This window comes from Crassostrea angulata, chromosome 9, assembly GCF_025612915.1.
Source record: "Crassostrea angulata isolate pt1a10 chromosome 9, ASM2561291v2, whole genome shotgun sequence".
NCBI classification, from domain to species: Eukaryota; Metazoa; Mollusca; class Bivalvia; order Ostreida; family Ostreidae; genus Magallana; species Magallana angulata.
The window spans coordinates 36,626,817-36,639,586 of NC_069119.1; positions in this window are offsets into that span (position 1 = coordinate 36,626,817).

Sequence of the window (12,770 nt, forward strand, 5' to 3'; positions counted from 1 at the left end):
TACTGATTGATCCAAAGTTCACTTGGGTTTCTTTTAAGAACAACTGACCTCTTTTTTGCTAATTTTCTGTGGGCGTCTATGTACTGTTCTTGTGTCAAATCTATTCGTTTAAAAATATCTTCCGTATTTTCAGATTCGTTTGGTCCATCTTGTACTTCATTCCAAACTCGCAATAATATTTCTTTAGCATTTGATTGCTCCTGTTTTAAATCGGTAGCTTCTGCATCATCTTGCAAGTTGTCTTCATCATTTGGAGAATTTATAAAGGTACATACAGATGGAGGTCTAGGAAAGTTAAATCTACAATCTGTCCCCCTTTTCCTGCAAGACTTTGAGTGTTTTCTGCTGTGTTGTTGTACAGCTAATATCACATCTCTTAGATTCAAATCTTCATTCTCAGAGGGCACTGCGCAGCTAACATATTTGTCAATAAATTCACAAACAGCGTCTTCTCCATCTTCATTGAGTTTCGGGGCATTTTCTACCCAATATAAACAATGCATGTGAGGTGAACCTCTTTGCTGAAATTCGACTCTTTGGAAAAAATCTGATATTTTCCCAATTGGCTCTGATGGTGAAAATATCACTTCTGTCTGAAAAACGTGAAATCTATGCTCAAACATTCTTGCAACGGTAACGGGATTGCTTCTTAGCACCTCATTTTTTTCAGACCAGTCCAAAACACACGGATCTCTTAGGTCATTGTGTTGTCTCAATATTGTTGCAACTGCATCATTCCATCTGTGTTCTGCTGCTGAAAACGAGCAAAACCAAGTTGGTATTCCTAACTGTCTTAGCATAGCAAACAGATCTTTTTGAGCAGCTGACCAATATGCTGGCGTTCCCCGTATCGGTTGCATGAATCGCAAAGCCTCGTCATTTTTCATCAACTTTGAAAGTAATTCAGGGTTTTGTACCATATCTGCTGTCATATTTTGACCACTGAGTATGCCTTTGACCGATTTTCTGATTGATATTTGCGTTTTCTCTATTACTTGATTCAAATCAGACATATACTGACTGAAGAAAATATAACTGCTGTCTTTTGCAAATCTGTCATCTGAATTCATAAGGCGGTTGTTAAAATATCTTGACAGTGTTATTCTGGTGTCTCTCTTGTCATTCCACGAAAAGTTTCCACTAGGGAAATGGTATGGAAATGTCTTTGCCTCATTGCCTTGTGTTTGCAACATCCTTACTGGATTGTTTCCTTCTGCAGGTGCAATATTATTATATCATCAAAGTAATGATCAAGAACTTCTTGTGCGATATCAACTGGTTGTAAACAGGTATCTGTTGCAATGTGTTCTTCATCATCTTTTGATAAGATATCAGCACTTTCGACCATTTCATGACAACTGTCATCGGATTGTTTCCAGTTTGTGTCAATTGTTACATTTTCATACCATTCATTGTTCCGTTTCAAAAACTCTAAAGCCTCTGATATGTGCTTTGGGTTAACAAATTGATATTCGATGTAACCTTTGTAGTTCAATTTTCTCTTTAGTTTGACTTTCAGCAGCAGATCTTCTCCTGGTTTCAATGGTAACCTTGTAACTTTTCTTAGATCTGATGGTACACATACAACTGGGCCATGAATGTTTTTTTGACTGCCGTGTGGTAAAGCCATAACTTTCATAAACGGAATGTGTATTCCAATCAGATGTCTCTCAAGGCTATTTAATTGCTTTAATTCCTCTGGGATGTCTTCAAGTGCCATTTTATTAAATGCTGCTTCTGCTGGAATGTTACCACTTAAGATTTTCCTGTGACATGTAAAACAAATCCATAACTTAGACTTGATGCAATTTTCTGGACATGTCTCTATGCATGTGTGGCAATGTTTCTCCTGAATACATAATTCAGCAACATTTCTTGCTTGGTCATTTTTGGCATAAGAGTGTCGATCACACCTCTGGACTTGGTTTTGAAACATAAGCCGATCACAACAGCAACACGAATAATCAATGCCTTGCATAGCCTTTTCTTTAAACTCTTTCACAACTCGTTCTTCATTTTTCAATTTAGATTGTTTGGCACTTCTCTGATTTTTTACACTCTCCTTTTTTAGGGCTTTAACTCTTGGATTGGAATCATATTGATTTCTGCTAGAAACTTTTGTTTTAGACCTATATATCTCATCTTTTTCGTATCTATTAGCTGCAGCTTTAAGTTTTTTTTCTCTCAAGTTTTGATTTGTCCTGTATCTCTGTACAGGACTGCCGTGTGGTAAAGCCATAACTTTCATAAACGGAATGTGTATTCCAATCAGATGTCTCTCAAGGCTATTTAATTGCTTTAATTCCTCTGGGATGTCTTCAAGTGCCATTTTATTAAATGCTGCTTCTGCTGGAATGTTACCACTTAAGATTTTCCTGTGACATGTAAAACAAATCCATAACTTAGACTTGATGCAATTTTCTGGACATGTCTCTATGCATGTGTGGCAATGTTTCTCCTGAATACATAATTCAGCAACATTTCTTGCTTGGTCATTTTTGGCATAAGAGTGTCGATCACACCTCTGGACTTGGTTTTGAAACATAAGCCGATCACAACAGCAACACGAATAATCAATGCCTTGCATAGCCTTTTCTTTAAACTCTTTCACAACTCGTTCTTCATTTTTCAATTTAGATTGTTTGGCACTTCTCTGATTTTTTACACTCTCCTTTTTTAGGGCTTTAACTCTTGGATTGGAATCATATTGATTTCTGCTAGAAACTTTTGTTTTAGACCTATATATCTCATCTTTTTCGTATCTATTAGCTGCAGCTTTAAGTTTTTTTTCTCTCAAGTTTTGATTTGTCCTGTATCTCTCTGAACTTGCAGAAATAACTTGCTTTCTGTATAGTTCATCTGACTTATACTTTTGCTTAATTTTGCTCTTAACATTTTCTCTGTGTTGTGCATTCGATTCATATTTTCGAATACTTCTCAATTTAACGTCAGCTCTGTGTTTTTCATCAGAAGCATATCTTTCCACACTTTTTCTCTTAAAACCTTCCTTATACTCCTCGTCTGCTGCATATCTATCAGTAATAGTTTTATTGCTTCTGTTTTTCGTTCTGTTTTGATACTCAATATCATTATGGTATTTTTGTTTGCTTCGCAGTTTCGCATTAGCTTGGAATTTTTCACTGTTTAAATATTTTGCAGAAGACGATTTCAGTTTCTTGTTTCTAAATTCCAAATCTTCCTGATATCTTTTCCTTAAAGATTCTTTTCGTTTCTCCGCATATCTAGTCTTGTTCTCCGTTTCTGGTAATGTTTGTCTGATTCCTCGTAAACGCATTCGACTTCGGTATCGCTTTTCATACTCATTTACAATTTCATCATTTTGCTTTTGTGTCATGTCTGACTCATGTCCATTTACTGAAAGGACGACATTGTAATGATTTTGCTGATGGTGGTTTAAATAAATTGCACCAGTTTTGCTTTGCTCTGAAGGTTCTACATCACTGACTAAAAATCTGATCCATCGCCCTCCAGAGAATGTATATATATCAATATTCAGTAAGTGAGCTGTAGCAAATATTTCAACCTCAGTAGCCCACGTTCCTTCTTGTGACATCTTGGAGGATTTAAGATGATTATCAATAGACTGTTCACCATTTAAGAATGGTTCAAATAACTCTTTGTTTCCAATAATATGCTGACAAACAGCACTGCGCATGACGTTGTAAAAATCTTCCGAATTTGTAAGGCAGAAAGAGACAGCTCTAAAAAGCAGTTGCCATCACCTAAAATCTCCTTTTCCTGTCTTGGTGTTGTCATAGTTGATCTAGAAAACTGTATTGCAGCAGAATCGCTAATGTAAGGAACATTCACTTTTTGACAAAGGTCTTTCTTCAAGCTGGCAGTCAGAGGGGTAAAACTGAACTGTAACTGATCTTGGCCGATAAAAATCAAATCATCTTTTCCATCACCAGCTTCAATAGAACTTTCAACAGGTATATTTGATTGTTCAAAATCTGTAACGATATCTTCCGTCTTAGGCAAACAGCTGTCATTTTCTATGTAGTTCATTTTGCAGGAAACACCAGTCAAATTACATTCAACACTTTTTGAATATCCCATTGAAAGTGCTAGATTTTGAATATGTGAAAATACTTCATCTACACTCTGAAGCAAAACTCTTGTGCTCTTTCCAAATATACTTAACATTCCTTCAGTAGACCTTGAGTGGGAGTCAAAAGAAAAGAAGCCATTTTGTAACTTTCCTATTAGCAAAGTATTTCCACCAAAGCACACAAAAAAGCCGTCAGTGTCTGTAAGAGCAATCTGAATGGCTTCATCAAGTGGTAATGCATTAAATGCTGCATAATTTATCCCATCATCAGCCATTATAACACTTGCAAGTGATTCATTTGCAAGAAATTCATACGACTGATTGAAACATTCAAAGAGGTGTGGCAATTCTTCCACAAGCAGGTACCTGTCATTGATGGATGAGCTTCGTTGCAAAAATGTGTACAATTCATCTCCAGTCATCAAAACTCTGTCCATATCCATTGTTGTCCAATTTTGTGCATTTTTAAGTTTGTGATATGCCAATCCTGCCAGACAATTTGCAACACATTGTGTTCCAGAGTTTTCAAAAAACAATGGATCGGCTTGATGAAATGAACCTTGAACAGAACAACTTATTTGATTGTTTCTTACGTTTAATGTCTCCAAACACTGACCTGCATTTGTTTTATCCATGTTACCTTCTACATAATTTTCTGCATTTGTTCTCACCAATTTTTCTTCAATGTCATCTTCAGAAATTGATTGCGTTTCATTCATATCATTCTCATATTCTATTTCATTGTTTCTCATATATATCATTGTTTTCCTTTCAGTTTCCTTTTTGTTTACCGTCAAGTAGCCCTCATCTTTTGTTTTCCTGCTGGTCCCTCCATACATAGAGGTTTCCAGCTGCGCCTGACCTGCTGGTCCAGACACGTGCACGGTGTCCGGTCCAGGTGCCCTCGGTGGAGCACAAACCCTTTCTAGGGAGTCAGGGGACGGTGCCTTGTCCTGCTCACGGACAAACAGACTTCCCCGAGGAGATGGCAACCTCGGGGCAGGTGAATGCATTTTCACTCGAGGCGAGGCCTGCACCCTGGCCAGGGGTTTTTCCTCTTTAGGTGGAAACCCCATAGAACCAAGCCCCGGAAGATTACCGGGAGAAGCTGTGATAGCTTCATCCTCTGTCCCGCAGGGGACAGAGGAATCTGACATTATCTGCACTTCTGACACATCTTGAGCAGCTTGTTTTGTCTGTCTCTGCTGTCTTTTCTTGTTTCTGTCTTTTTCTCGTTTCTTTCTAGCATTTACAGCCCTCTTTCTTTTTGGCATCTATAATTAAAAAAATTAAAATTTAATACAAATTATTATTAATATATTAATATTTACTAATTATTAAAATTATTAGAACATAAACCCTCTTTTATCATATTTTAAAACACCATTAGATCTCACATATGTAATAGATGATGAGGACCTCATAAAGATATGAAAGAATTAGGCAGATCAAAGAAGATTTTTCTCCTGTGTTTTCCTTTTTGCATAGCGGTACGTTCTAGGGTTGCCCGGGAAATACCAGTGCTAGGAATTACCGATGGTAAATACCGTTATTTCCCGTCCCGGTAAATACTACTGATTTTCACTGAACTGGGAAATACAGATTTTTAATCTTAATTTCTTTAATTTGTTCAATGTAAAACGTATGTTAAGGTTGTAAGAAATTAACAATAAGCATCAAAACACAATTTAGCATATTTTGCCATTTCACTGTCAGTTTATCTATTCCCAAAGACTTCTACAGCTGCTAGTGTACAAATTTTAGTCCAGCTATTTGAACCCCAAGTTTTGTGTTTTACAGATTTATAATTCAAAGCACAAAATAAACTGTTATAATAATTATAATAATCAAAGGCCGGAACGGCCACAAAGGTGTCGAACTGACTTTTTCTTTCATATAGAATGATATCAATGAATTTCTGTTAATTTAATAGTCGTATATCAAATAATTTTAGACATATAATAGAGAAGTATATGAATTATGTTTTGTGCTGCTTTAAAAACAAAAATAAGTTTATTTTCATATAAAATAGGTATTGGTGCTTTTACAATTCAATAACTCATTATGTTTACAAAATTCGAAGAAATTTCAAAGTTTAAAAATAAATTATTTTCTTTAAACAATTTTCACAGGTTCATGATTTGAATACATTAACAGTATGTCCCTAATTATAATAATAAAACATACTTTTATTTATTTCAATTCCCGTTTGAAACAAGATTCCCTATGGTACTATACTGTTGTTTACAAACAAATCCACAACACGTGCTATCTAAAATGCTCGACCAGATCAACTGCATTATCGTGTTTATTTTTAGCAACAAAATCACTAGTTAAGTTTATCGCTTACATTAATTTTGGAGACCGTGCCCGATAACAAATAAATTTACATCGCAAATTTTATTTCTATCGGGCACGCTCTCCAATTAAAATGTAAGCGATAAACTAAAATAATATTTAGTGAATGTTTACACCTGATTGTATTCATCCGCCATTTCTTGATTATACACATTTATACTTATGCAATGAGTTGTCAATAACCAGGTAGGCAAAGTTGGTTTTTTTGTACACAATTTAGTTTGATAAATGGAATAAAAATCTTGAAATACGTTTAATACTTATTTCTTATGCGCATTTAAAAGGCGGTGCAGCGCGTGAATTTGGACGATTGCCAATCCAGACGATCGCTAGAAGGCTGTCGAGCATTAGCTCGACGCCTTAATAAAAATAATAAAATAATCATACATGTTGATTCAATAAATAATTGACTCTTGACAGTTTTGTGCTCCTGTTTCGGGGAGATATATACTATGAGTGTGGCTAATTGGCTTCTTCTTCGTTGTGTTGCATACTGAGGTAGTGACACAGTCACACTTTAATTTTCATAATTTTCTTGGCCATTTTCACATACATCAAATGACTAGAAAACAGAACTTTGGATATCATGTTTATGATAACTGTATAGATGCACCTATACAAGTACCTGACTTAAATCTTAAAAACAAATAACAATGGTGTATGAATGAACCATGTTTGGAGTATTCATAAGAAGATAACCAATGCATTACTGGGCAGTCAAAACTTGTTAAAATCAAAGACAATTATAAAATGTCATTGCTGACAATGTGTACTATTGTCTACATCCCTACAGATTTGATTTAGAGCGAGTATGAAGTACTTTAATATGTAGTTGTACTTTATTTCCCGGCAAATATTAGTAATTCCCAGGAATTACCAGTATTTCCCACCGTCCTGGGAAATATGAGTTTTTCCCAGTTTTTTGCCAACTGTTGGTACCGATGTGCATTGAAGATCCCATGCCATGCCATGCATGACACAGGCGGCCATGTATCATTATTTAAATCTTTAATCTGTTTCTAAATCCTGAATTGATGAGAACTACCTATCACAAGAAATGGGGTACTCAATATGCAATACTTTAATACCAAAAAAATTATTTAAATCAACAGCTGGTATTTCTTGCATTAATCTTTAGAAATCAAAATCCTAAGATATTGCACACCTCTGATATACATATGTATGTCTAATTGATTTGCAAAAGAACAAATTCCTATCTTGAAAAGTGTAGGAGGACTTATCGGTACAATAGGGGTACTATATATGCAATATCTTTACAAAAAATGACAAAGTTCAACAGCTAGTATTTTTTGAATAAATCATCAGAAATAAAAATCCTAGCAATAGGCACACCTCTGATATATGTCCATTTGAACTGCAAAAGTACAAATTTCTAACTTAAAATCTGAAAGAGGAGTTATCTGTACAATAGGGGTACCCTTATTGTATGCAATATCTTGCTAAAAAATATCTAAGTTCACCAGCTGGTATTTTTTTCCAGATATTAAAAATCCTAGCAATATGCACACCTCTGATATGTGATCAATTGATCTGCAAAAAAACCCTTCCTATCTTGAAAACTGTTGGAGGAGTTATACGTGTAATAAGGGTACCCTTTTGGCACCCATCAACCGGCCATTTTCATCATTTCAATAACCAGATTTTTTTTTTGGAAAACCCCGTTAATGAAATGAAATAATACTAGTTTGATGAGAATGCATCAATTTTAGTACATATAATCTACCGGTAGTACATTTTAACAAATGATCTCACTCTGGCTGGGGCCTTGTTACATCACATGGCACGCCAACTCTGCAGAACTTCCCCACAACATATCAAAAATTTCCTCACAACCACTACATTTACATATCACATGAGTTTATTTATCGCTGAATCTCTCACAATTTGAGGAAATAGTTTATAAATAGAAATAAAATCCTTTGCCATCTAATATTACTTATGAATAATGTATTTGCATAAAAAATTAGATGGCATATAAAGTCACATCAAACATGCTTACTGATATCTATGTCACATGTCATGCTTAGTAGATACAAGGAGCATTATGGAAGGTAAAGAGAGTTCAAACTAGGTAAATATTATCACTTTATTATGTGAAGGACCACTGGACTTTTGAATTCTTTTAGAAGTTAATTATGAGTGTACTTAATTACATTTGCTGTCCTTTTAAATGTAGATTTTGACTAAATAGTTATACATTAACTAGCTAAACAGGAGCCACAAGTAATAACATTTAGAAACCTTACCAAGACAAGGCATTGGCTTTATGAATCCACATTTGTCATATTATATGAAAATAGTAGTTAATTAATGGAAACTGTATTTAAGATAGACACCGTATCATGTAAACATGTATTATGATAAGAGAGTACATGTTATGTATATCATATGTAACAAGATGTAATTATAATTAGGACAATTATAAAGTCTCTCAAACGAACGAGGCCATCATTTGGATTAGGGATAACCCACATGGTCAAACTTTGCAGACAAAAAGATTTACAACTTGATTATTTTTATTTCTGAAGTTTCATGATATCCCCCAAGGGTCCTTTATTATACATCAGGTGAACCAACATGACCCAAGGAACAAGAATACATATGGTTAGGGGTGGGGATCTTAACCGATTTCAAGATATTTGAGCACTTCCTGTTTGATAGGGGTCAGGACCACCCCCAGGGCCCATGACCTACATACCACTTGGTGCCCCTTGACTCAAGAAACAAAAATATATATGGTTTAGGGGTGGTGATCTAGCCCGTTTTCAAGTTATTTGTGCACCTCCTGTTTGAGAAGGGTCAGGACCACCCCCGGGGCCCATGACCTACATACCATGTGATTACCTTTAACACAAGGAACAAGAATATATATGGTTTAGGGGAGGGGATATTGACAGTTTTCAAGATATTAGGGCACGTCCTGTTTGAGGGGGGTCAGGACCAATCCCAGGGCCCATACCTATAAATTATTTGATGGCCCTTAACACATGGAACAAGAATATATGGTTTAGGGATGGGGATGTTACCCGTTTTCAAGATATTCGGGCACTTCCTGTTTGAAAGGGGTCAGGACCACCGCTAGGGCTCATGACCTACATACCATTTGATGCCCCTTGACTCAAGGAACAAGAATAAATATGGTTTAGGGGTGGAGATCTTAACCATTTCCAAGTTATTTGTGCACTTCCTGTTTGAGGGGGGTCAGGACCACCCCCGGGGCTCATGATCTACATATCATTTGATGCCCCTTAATACATGGAACAAGAATATATATGGTTTAGGGGTCAGGATTCTAACAGTTTCTGATATATATGGTTATTTCCAATTCTTGGGGGTGGGGATGACCCCAGGGGTAAGATCTTATAAACCCTATATATTGCCTGTAACAGTCAATTTATGATTCTGAAAACTCTATATTATTATCTTTGTCCATTTTCAAGTTATAAACATTTACAATAGAGTCCAAGATTTTTCCCCATAAGGTTAATGTTAGACCCCACGACCTTTTGACCCCCCTAGAAAAGTGGTTGGCCAACCTAAAATGACAAAAATCGAACCAGGGTGCACATCTAGATATGCCGCCCTATCTTATCCTAGAGTTTTGTACAATTCTGTTCAGCCATCTCTAAGAATCAAAACAATTTTAGAGCGGGAAAGAAGAAAAAGAAGATGAAACCTTACAAAGACAATAAGTCGCCAAACTTCATTTGGGAAACTTAAATATCATTCTGTATTATATGATACAATATTTATCAATATATTATTATGAAATAAAATAGTGTATCCTATGATACAATATAATACTGTGTCAGGCATGGGCACGATTACTTGAAAATGTAATCAATAAATAATCGATAATATAGTGGAATTTTGTGCAATCGATTATTAATCAGTTACACTCATTTTCGTCCTGGAATTGATTGTAATTGATTACTTTAAAACAAGTAATCAATTAATAATCGATTACTTCTATTATTTTTCACTAAAATGTAAATGATACCACTTCTGAACATACATTTAGTGAATAAACTCTTCAAGTTGATTTGGATTTAGAGTTAAATAGGGATTTTCATTAAGAATGATATAAAAATTTGAGAAATCAATTTCAATCTTATTAAGATATTATTTTATAATTGAGGGAACCTTGCTAAAATCTTGATTTGGATTATTTGTTTTTAAAGCTTGTTATTGTTTTAATTAAAATCCAAATCCTTATTGGGGCTATAGTTTAATTGTTATCTAAACATTAGGTTGGTCACACCTCATTACCTGCATTGTGGATTCCTTAACTGACAAGGACAAACACCCTTAGTGACACTTATACACCCCTTTGTTTTTTTCTCTCAAAATAGACACAAAATACATGTATACCCCCCTTGCCCCTCTCTGTTTCTCTCTCAATAATGGTCAATCATTAAGCTGTTCTACTGAGTAATGTCTCCCTTTCTCTCTCTCTTTCTCTCTCTCTCTCATGGTCAATCAATAGGTAGTAAATAATAAAAAAAATTGCAAGGCAGTGTGAACGCATGCTGAACAGCTGATTATCTAATTATATACTCAAGTTAACCAATATTTATGTTTTAAGTGAAAGAGGAAAATCAACTAGATGAATATAATTAATTTTATTCTTAATAATAATATTATAAATAACACATGTAGAGCATTTTTTCTATTAATATGTGCATCACAAAATATTTATCTAAAGAGTAGTAGAAAGTAATTGAAAAAGTAATCATAATTACACTGAAATGTTTAGCTGTAATCGATTAAGTTACGATTACAAGTAATTGAAAATCTCTTCAATTACAGATTATTGTCGATTACTTGAAAAAGAGTAATCATTTCAATCGATTACAATTACTCGATTACAATTACCCCATGCCTGTACTGTGTCATATGATATTCTATGATACAATATAGTACTGTATGACATTGAATCTTAATATTTCACCACATGAAGATATTGTTTCATATCAAATAATACAAATTGGTATTGTACAATAATACCATATTGAATCACATGATCACATCATATATTTATCTACTGGCTATGAGAGTGATACCAAGTTCATTGTCCCCTTTGAAAAGGAAAATGGTGAAATAGTTGCTGTCTCAGGGGACAATAAACTTGCTATCGTCCTCATTGGCATAACCAGTAAATAGGTTGATAATGTTGTAAAATATGATACAACAAAATATTATTCAACATTGTATCATATGATACAATACAATATCAGATCATATGATACAACAGCATAATAAATGCATCTATTGAGCAAGTATGAGTGAGGTAGAACAACATTTTTTAAGCATCCTTGATAATAGAGATCAGTTCTGTTTCTAAAATTATGTTTCAAATCATAAGTTCCATGAAACATGAGAATTAGTAGGGAAAGCTTCTTTTCAAACGACTCCTCCATAACTTACACCTTGTCCAAGATTAAGGAAATCAAGATCAGGCTCTGTATCTTTATAAAGCTACTTTAATGTTTACATCCAAGGTTATACTAAGCATTTAAGTCTAAGTTTGAGTGGAATTTAATTCATTGTTTAACCAGGAGCAAGAGCTTTACTCAATTTGAATTGTTCCAAAATCTTAAAGCTGCATAGTGTGATCTTTTGGTTATTACAATATCAAATAATTTTTCGACTCGTACAAACCAATTATCATAGAAAGTTAGACATTCGCCTACATAATATACACCAACAGAATCAGTCTATTTTAGTCACCCAAATGATTGGGTTTATACAACATGCTCCAAACACCCTAACCTAATCCAGCATTCAAATTCTATAGCTAAGATTTAGCATTCAAGCCTGTAGTGCATAAGTATCATAAAACAAATAGCAATCCAAGTATGATGAATTTTGGACCAGTAGACACTTACATTTGGTCAAAGGGCACCTGCTCTAAATCTTTAATTAGCTCAAGCAACTAAAATGTATGGACCAGATTCAGCATTTCATAATAAGGTCAAGGAAAAAAAGCAATCTCATATATCCAATGCTCCCCCATTAATTTACAATGCTACATATAATGATACAGAATATGCAATGACTCTAAAAAATAAATTGAAAAAGAGAATAACTTATAAAAAATCATCAGATAAAAAATTTAATGCATATATGCACATCATTCTATTTCTTGTCTGTCGCAAACTTCTAAATTCCATCACCCAAATTCCCAGTGAAAACAGAAAACAAAAATTTTTTTTCCTACTAATTTAGATATTTAGATATTATAGAAAACAGTAAAAAAAAAATCCTAATTTAGATATTGTGTCCTAAATACTTATAAAATTTCAACAAATTCCTTGTA